Raw genomic sequence first — 8,886 nt, forward strand, 5'->3', positions numbered from 1 at the left:
GTGCAGATCTGTAGGCCCAATGGATAACCAAACAGTAGATAGTCATGGGGGGATGTGAGTAAAGTTCTAAGTTATTTATGGAGGGGTCCCTATGCATGCAAGGCCCCTCACTGGGTGGCAAGATGCCAGCAGGGAGAAGAGGAAAGAATCATTAGGGTTCATAGATGGGCTTTTTTTATGTGCTCGTACCCACAAATGTAGAACTCCTGAGTCTGAGAGCTCAGAATTTGAATCTACTTTTTCAAGTGAACAGGAAGATACCTTGTTAACCTAGGAACTAATAAGACATTTTAACAATAATTTCTTAGTGTTTTTTTATGTTAAAATGCAGATTTATGATGGGTGGTCTTTATTTATTCTTTTGTTATAGGGCCCACAAATGTTATATGTGGTCTGAGCAAGAGTGATATTCCTGGATAGGGAGTTTGCACTTGCTTTGACAACATATGCCAATCACATGTTGAATATGACATAATAATGTTAGAAAAATATGTCATGATGAATATCAGGGCCTTGATGATTTCTCCTTAAATTTAAATAACTTCTCAGTTTTCTTCTTGTATATTCCCCACAAGTAAGATACCACACTGGGAAAACCTTATTCAAAGTTATCAACCAAATATTAAGAGTTCAAACTCTTTTGACTATTAAGTGACACTTCAGGGCAATTCAATCTAAATTTATTCACCCATTCAATAAATATATCTCAGCCATACCATTTTTAATGTATCAGGGATTTTTTTTTTAAGATGAATGAGGGGCAGGTCTCATTTTCTTTGGATGGTAATGAAGACTAGATAAGACATGTGAATGATTATTATAAATAGAGAGAGTAACAAATACTATGTCCATGAAAGAGATGATTCTATGGGAATTCCCAGGCAGGCAAACCATGGAAATTATGTGCACTGTTAATGCCTTCTACAATGTAGTGCCCAAAGCTTACTACTGTATGGTCATAATGTTTATGGTGTTCTTCATTCTTTTTTTATAGCTGACTTCTTTCTAGTTAACTTTTGAAACTCACCCATATTGCTGTGTGGGTAGTACATCTTCCACAAGGTGCATTTACCAGTCATCTTCACCTTGGAGCAGTTGTATATTCTTTGAGTTCCTAGAGTACCATTGGTCCTGTGTGTTTAGTGTTAATTTTTTTAAAGATGTATTTATTCATACAGAACTGGCATATGGGCCAGAGGTTCAGGGGCGGTGAGAGGATTCACCAGTGACAGAGTGGGGAGCAGAACAGGCCAACTGATGAAGTACGCTGCCGAGGGGAGCAGTGAGCAGGTCAGGGGAGATCTGCTGCGCCATGTGGTCACCTCCAGGGCAAGGTTTGAACTCATGCTGAAGTGGCTTTAGCTTCTTAGGGCTGTGCTTTAACCTGCTGCACCACCAGGGAGGGTCCTAGTGTTAAATTTTTACATTACCTCTTTCACAGTTAGAGTGTCTCTTTTTCTGTCCTTAAATTTATATACCTGGTGTTCCCAAATAGAGCTAGTTTAACATCCGTGAGTCTTTATGCTACATTAAGATGGAAAAAACAGTAAGTCAATGGAGTACCACATCCCCCATTTCTCTACAGTCTAAGAGTTTTGTACATCTGTCTCTATCAAAATTGGTCAACTTAATGACACGATAGTATCTTCTATATTTGTAGGTTGTCTTCAAACATGCAATATCTGAAACACATTGCTGACTGTTTTCCTTTTCAAATGGCTGAGTCCACTTCCCGGGCTGTGTGGACATTTCCATGGGCCCATCATGCTGAGTGCAGATCTGCAGGCCCAATGGATAACCAAACAGTAGATAGTCATGGGGGGATGTGAGTAAAGTTCTAAGTTATTTATGGAGGGGTCCCTATGTTATCCGTGCAAAAGGAACTTTAAGATAAAGAAGGGAGAATCATCTCTTTCATGGACATAGTATATATAATAGTCATCTACATGCTCTATTTAGTCTTTACCATACAAAGAGGAAATATTATGAGCAAAGCACAGGCAAAACATCAAAACAAAGAGATAATAAGCAAGTCGTGAAGTTGTACTTTGTTATAGATTTTCTGGAGACATGATTTAGGAAAGATCTGGAATTCCTGCAGATGAGAAGGTTTGGCTGAAGATGCACTGGACGTGAGACTAGAGGGCGGGACAACGAACTAAGAAACTCTTCACTCAATAGTCATTTTTTGAAACTTATTAGATAACAAGTCCTGTCCTAGAAGCTGTCCACAGAGGCACCTGTGTTGAAAATTTACAGTGTGGCAGGAGAGATTGATCTGTAAATAAGGAATAATGATCCTGGAAGGTGGAGTAGAGATTCTGTTAAAGGAAATTTATGTGTAAAAGAACAGAAGGATTAAAATTTGGCTGTAAAAAAAATTTGGCTATGATTAGCAATTAACCTTTTCCAGGAGGGGAGAAATTTCCACTAACCATTTCAGAGAATACAAAAAGATGGGTTGGTTTTGGAGGAAATAAAATGATTTAATCATATTGAATATTGTTTGGGGGAGATTCCATATAGAAATAAGTTTACTGAATAAATTGTTTGCAGAAATATCTCAACTTATTTTCTACAATTATAATCCCTAATGTAGCATAAAGATTCACTGATGTTAAACTAGTTCTATTTGGGAACACCAGGTATATAAATTTAAGGAAAGAAAAAGAGACACTCTAACTGTGAAAGAGGTAATGTAAAAATTTAACACTAAACACACAGGACCAGAAATCAATTTGGACCACATATTGACAAACAAATATCTATGTGACTGCTGAGTGTGAATCTGCTTTAGAAATTTGTTCTAAGGTGGTCCTAGTTTCAGCCCGTGAACCTTGCTGTGTTGTATTTCCAGAAAGCTACTGGAAGGAGGGTTCTGATATTTCCTGGAACAAAACAGTTTTCTACCCCTCATGATTATATTTTAGTTTGAGGAAGAATTTCACATGGCAAAATCAGAAGGGCAAGAATCCTTTCTCTTTTAAAGCAGGTGAATGCATCTGTTACACCTTTCTGCTCACAAAGACAAAAATCAAACCAAATCATTAAACTCCCTATTTCCAGCTGCAAACAAGTCTGCCAATCAGTGTCAGTTTTGTCAGGAAATTTTGTAACATGAATGCTTGGAATGTGTCCAGTGATTACATTCTCGCAGACTATTGAAAACCTGTCAGAAATAACATTACAGGAGTCTTTGTGGAGACTTGCAGTCTGTTTGCTATCCACAGCAATGATCTAGAGAAGGAAGATTCAAATCTCTCCATACCCTATTACAGATTGGCCAAGTCAATGTGTGTGATAATTAAACCTGTTATACTTTAAGACAGGCAAGAGAATAAGCCACAGAACTCAAGAAATCCATAGCCCTGATTAGATTTCCAATACAACCTCACTTATCTTGAATGCCAGTTTCATTAGTACATCTTTCACACATGGAACTTGACTAAATTAGTCAAGATAGGCTAGTTGTGCTCTAGAAAGAAACAGTCCCCAAATCTCCATGGCTTGAAATAATACTTCACTTGTGGGTTCTGCTTAGAAATGAGAGATACTCTAGTTCTGAGTAAAACAGAGACACTGACTTTGGTATGAAAGCAGTTATCATGGAAATGGCCATAAGCATGTGGACATGGAAAAGGGGAGCAGTTTCTCCATGCTCACCTCAGAACCCCTCTCTCATCTTTCCCCCACCTTTTACAGTACTCTTCCCCATCCCTCCAATTGTATTACTTTTCCGTCATTTACATAATTTGGACATATTTTCACACCATCATTTGTGTACATGCTTCACTCACCTGCCAGCAAGACATATGCATATGTCTTCCCCCTTCCTTTAGAGATCTACTTCATGAATGCTTGTGTTGAACATTCCAAAAGAGCACAAGGTTAGGGACCTAGTAATTCCTGACATTCTTGCCATCTGTTTGTTAAAATCAGGCTTTCCTTTTCCACAAATGATTTTAGCATAGGAACGAAAAGTCTCTAGTTTAAATTACAGAAGGTCCTATGTTACTAAATAAAGATATTTATATTAGATACTTGGCATGTAGAATTAAAATTATAGTTATTTGTTGAGGCCAGTCATAAATAGTAACTTAAATATATATTTATTTAGGACACTTGGGCTAGTTTTGTGAATTTTCTAACCATATTAAATTTTGAAAAGATGACCTGGAAAAAAAAATGTATGCTTTTAAATAGTAAATCATTGGTGTTTGAAATAATTTCTAAGATAAGTTAAAAGGAAGAGGAAGGATATAATTGAGCTAATGCATTGTCTTTAAGAACTCTTGTAATCTAATATTCCCCAAGCCCATCTGGTTACTGGGTTGCCTCAGTAACTGGGATGGGATGTTGGAGGGATAAATAAATGCAGATTCAACATTAGAGATTGCAGATGTCCCCAAAGCAGGCAGGAATGATGTGTGCACAGCAAATTTCTGTCTACTTCCCTGTAAGTTCAGAACCTTGGAAAATGGGGATTACTTATAGTCTTAAGGCCTCAAACATTCCCCTCTTATCTTCTGTGTATCAATTTCCTAGTACATATCTAACAGAATTCCTTTGCCTTTCCTAAAATGCATGGGTAGAAACCAAGATTCAGGAACCTCCAAGAGGTTGAAAAGAAGGGCTAGAATGGTGTTTGGGGCCCCTGGCTAGAGAGTAATGGGAAACAAACAGAAGAGCACTGAAGGAAGTCCACAGGACAGTGCTATGGATGTTTACACCCTATCACATTCCTTAGATCTCTCCCAGACTTAAGCTGCCAAAGAAAACCTTTATAGTATAAGATGCAAAGAAGGAATATGCATGTATGTGTATATATGTGTGTGTATATATATGTGTGTATATGCAAACATACAAAGAAGAAATACATACATACATATATATACATCTAAAATGTTGCAGTTAAGGCCTCCCAGGTGGGGCAGTGTTAAGTCTCAGCACTATGAACCTATCTGCAGCCGCAGCAGCAGGAGTTTGATCCCCAGCCAAGGAGGTGACCCACATGGTGCACCAGACCTCTCCTGCCTTGCCTCAGTCGCACTATTATGCTCCCTGCTTTGTCTCTGGTAAATCCTCTCACACACATAGCCCTCGCCGCTGCCCCCCCACCTCTGTCCTAAACCCCACTTCTTGTATGCATACATGAATAAAAATAAATATTGTAAAATATTGAAGATGTTGCAGTCATACAAGGTAGTTTCTCCTAGGGCACGGGAATTAAACTGGATATCAACACTAGAATAAAAACTGAAAAAAGATTATGAATATGTGGAAACTCAATAATCACTTCTTAAACAAGCAGTGTATCAGTTTAGAAGTAATCTGAAATTATAAAATAACTTGAAATAAAGATATATCAAAATAAAAGACCTTTTCAGATCTGCCATATGCAGTGAACCTCCATCAAGATGCAGATTTTCATGAAAATCCTTATGGGGAAGACTACCATTCTCAAGGTTGAACCCTTAAATACATAGAAAATATAAAGGCCAAGACTCAGGATAAGGAAGGAATTTTCTGAGCTTTGCTCACAAGCAACTGGAAGATAAATGTACTTTGACTACAACATTCGAAAGGAGTCCTCACTCTTCATCTTGTCCTGAGTGCTAAGAAAATAGAGAAGTCTTGGACTTCCTTGGTGGTGCAAGGGATTAAAACACAGCACTATGAAGCTATCTGCAACCACTGCAGCAGGTGTTTGATCCCCAGCCTGGGATGTGACCCACATGGTGCGGCAGACCTCTCCTGTCCTGCCCGCTGCTCCCCTCAGCAATGTACTTCATGGTCCTGCCTGTTCCGCTCCCCACTCTGTCTCTGACCCTTGTACCTCTGGCCTGCACTGCAGCTCTTGCATGCATAGATCAATAAATAAATCTTTAAAAAATAAAAGAAATAAGGCTTATACTGCTCCAAAGGAAAGTTAACATAAGAGGAAAAAGGTTAAGCTGGCTGTCTGGAAATGTTGTAAGGTGGATGAGAGTGGTAAAATTAGTTTTCTTCATCAGAAGTGCCCATGAAATGACTGTGCTGGAGTTCTGATAGCCTGCCACTTTGATAGATATTACTGTGGCAAATGTTGTCTGACCTATTCTTTCCACAAGCCAGAAGACAAGTAATTGTGTATGGGTTAATAAAATTGTGTTATTAACAACAATAAAAACGAATCAAAACCTGTTGGAGGCAGCAAAAACATTGGTCATGTGGAAATAAATAGCAGTAAAGACTGAAATCAAATAGGAAAGAAAGTAGCCAACTTTATATATGAAGGGATTGAAAAGGACGAGCAAGTAAAACCCAAAGCGAGCAGAAGGAAGGAAATGCCAAAGGTTAGACTGAGGATAAATGAAAAAGTTGTACTGTAAACAAAACTAAAAGCTACTCCTTTAAATATCAATAATATTGTGAAGTCTTCCAGATAAGAAAAGCAAAGATCAGGTAGCTCCACTGGTGAGTTATACCAAACAGCTAAATAATTTACACTACTGTTTCCTGAATATTTTTTTAAAAATAGAAGAGGAAGGAACACTGATTTGTACCATGAGACTGTATGTGTCTTGGACTCAGGACCAGTTGAAGTTACTATTAGACAAGAAAACTATTTGCAAAATCTTCAACAATGTATTTTATTTTGTTTTGTTTTCTTCATTATATATTTTTTTATTTTTTTACATCATTCTTCATTTTGTACAGTTTAGCCACTTCTGTTTAACATGGTGTTGGTAGTTCTAGCTAAAGAAAATAGTTAATAATAAAATGGCATTGAAATTGGAATGGAGAAAATAAAATTATTTCTACTTGCTATTGACCTTATCATCGTGTGTATGTGTGTGTGTGTGTGTGTGTGTGTGTGTGTGTCCGTGTCCAACGATCTCCAAAGAACTATTTCAAATAGTAAATGAAATCAGGAAAATAGCAAGATATAAAATGAACACTCAAACTGGTTAAAAGATCAGAAAACTTAGCAAACAGTTCCCTAAGTCTTTAAATTAAGAGTGGAAGTCAACATTGTAATTACCATCTATCAATCTTAATAACTTATTCTTGTGATTAATAGTGCTGTTAGTCAGTGAATCAAGACCAAAGGACATTCTTTTAAATATTTATTTATAAATACAATAGCTCGAGTTCAGGAGGTGTGAGGGTGGGTTGGTGAGCAGAATCAGATAGAGTGGGGAGCAGAACAGGCAGATCTACTGAAATGCCCTGCTGAGGGGGGCAGTGGGTGAGACAGGAGAGGTTTGCTGTGCCGTGTGTGCCACCTCCCTGACTGGGGATCAAACTCGTGCTGCAGTAGCTTGTGGATAGCTTCATGTGCTGAGACTCAACCCCTTGCCCTAGCAGGGAGGTCCCTAGTTCCCATTATTTCTAATACCCAGTCAAATATGCGAACCACGGTGACTGTGGTTTCAGTGGCTTGTTTTGTAGAAGGCTTGGTAGCCTCTACCGCTGAGGACCTCAGCAGACATTGCAGGTGCTGCGGACTCTTCTTATCTTTCATCACAGAGTATGTGATTCTAAACCCCAAACAACTTTTTCCTCTAAGGAAACCAATGGCCAAAATAGCCATGGCAGAACCCCCTGCCTGATTCACATCTCACCACTGCAGTTTTCACCCCTGGCTCTTCCCTGGACTCTGCAGCTTCTCCCCTGCAAGGTGCCAATATGGACTCCGCCGTGGAACCCCACTGTCAACAGCTTCCCCTGCCATGTGCTCATCTGCCACTAACACTTGCAGCTACATGATTTCACACTGAAGACTAAGGCCCACGAGCTGCTGTGGGCATAGACCCCGCCCTGACTCCTGTAATGTGCCAGAGGTCGCCACTGCAGCCGTGTAACTGCCTGTCAGCTTCCAACCCCTGTCATCAGGCTCCACTGCTGAAGACTGGCATTTAGCTGGCCACTGTGGGCACATGGGGACCCTTGAGGCTGACAGCTGAGCCCCCCCCCACAGATGCTCATGAGCCTGGATGCAGCCCTGATATATATATATATCTCTGGCCCGCATGACTACATGTGCCCGAGAGCAATACCTTAATGTTCTCAGCATAACGACAACATGGTAATGATGTGAGGTCACGAATGTGTTGACTGTCCTTGTTAACATTGTGCAATATCTACACATATCACATCATCACATGCATGCCGTACACTCACACAATATTATATATTCATTATATCTCAGTAAAGCTGGAAAAAATATATTTTGAGGACCAGTGACCTAGCTCAGTGCTCCTCATGTAGTGACAGTACCACCTTGGGATTCTCGTTAAAATGCAGAAGTGCCGACTCTGACTCAGGAGATCTGAAGTGCAGGCTGAGGTTCTGCAGCCCCAAGCTCTCAGGAAGTGCCTGTGCTGCTGGTCCTCAGGGCACACTTGACGTGGCAGGACTCCAGCCAGACTCCCTGTCTCAGGGGTTGGATCAGAACTGTGAATGCTCTGGGCTGGAAAATTGAAAATAGAAAATAATCTCTTATCCTTGTGTTGTCCAGGCAAGGAGCTGAGGAGTTAAGAATCTAGGTCAAGTGTCGGGCAGTTTCTGAGGCCTGGTTAAAACTGAAAAGTGGTGGAGAAGGAGAAGGGAGTGGGGAATTTCTGAGGAGTCTAATTAGAGCTGTGAGACACAAGAGGCAGAGAAGAGACTAGATTGGAGAGTGAGAATAATGGGGGAAGAAGATTGACAACACCAGTACAAGCTCGCATTTCTGGTAGTTTCTTGGGGTGGACACCCTGCCAAATGCCAGTTTTGCTGTGCTCCTGAGCAAATAAACCCCAGTCCTTTCCTGTTTTTCTTTTTCATACTTCCTTATTTAGGAATCTTTTGAGGGTGTCCAAACACAGTAAAAATATTACAGAAGTTGGCCCTCCCTGGTGG

General features: G+C 39.9%; 1 pseudogene; it reads left to right on the plus strand.

Moving 5' to 3' along the window:
- The first annotated feature begins 5,417 nt into the window (after positions 1–5,417).
- LOC101635703 lies at positions 5,418–6,125 on the plus strand (annotated as a pseudogene).
- The last annotated feature ends 2,761 nt before the right edge of the window (positions 6,126–8,886 follow it).

Source organism: Condylura cristata, unplaced genomic scaffold (genome assembly GCF_000260355.1).
Source record: "Condylura cristata isolate star-nosed mole 26May11 unplaced genomic scaffold, ConCri1.0 scaffold00027, whole genome shotgun sequence".
In the NCBI taxonomy this organism is placed as follows: Eukaryota; Metazoa; Chordata; class Mammalia; order Eulipotyphla; family Talpidae; genus Condylura; species Condylura cristata.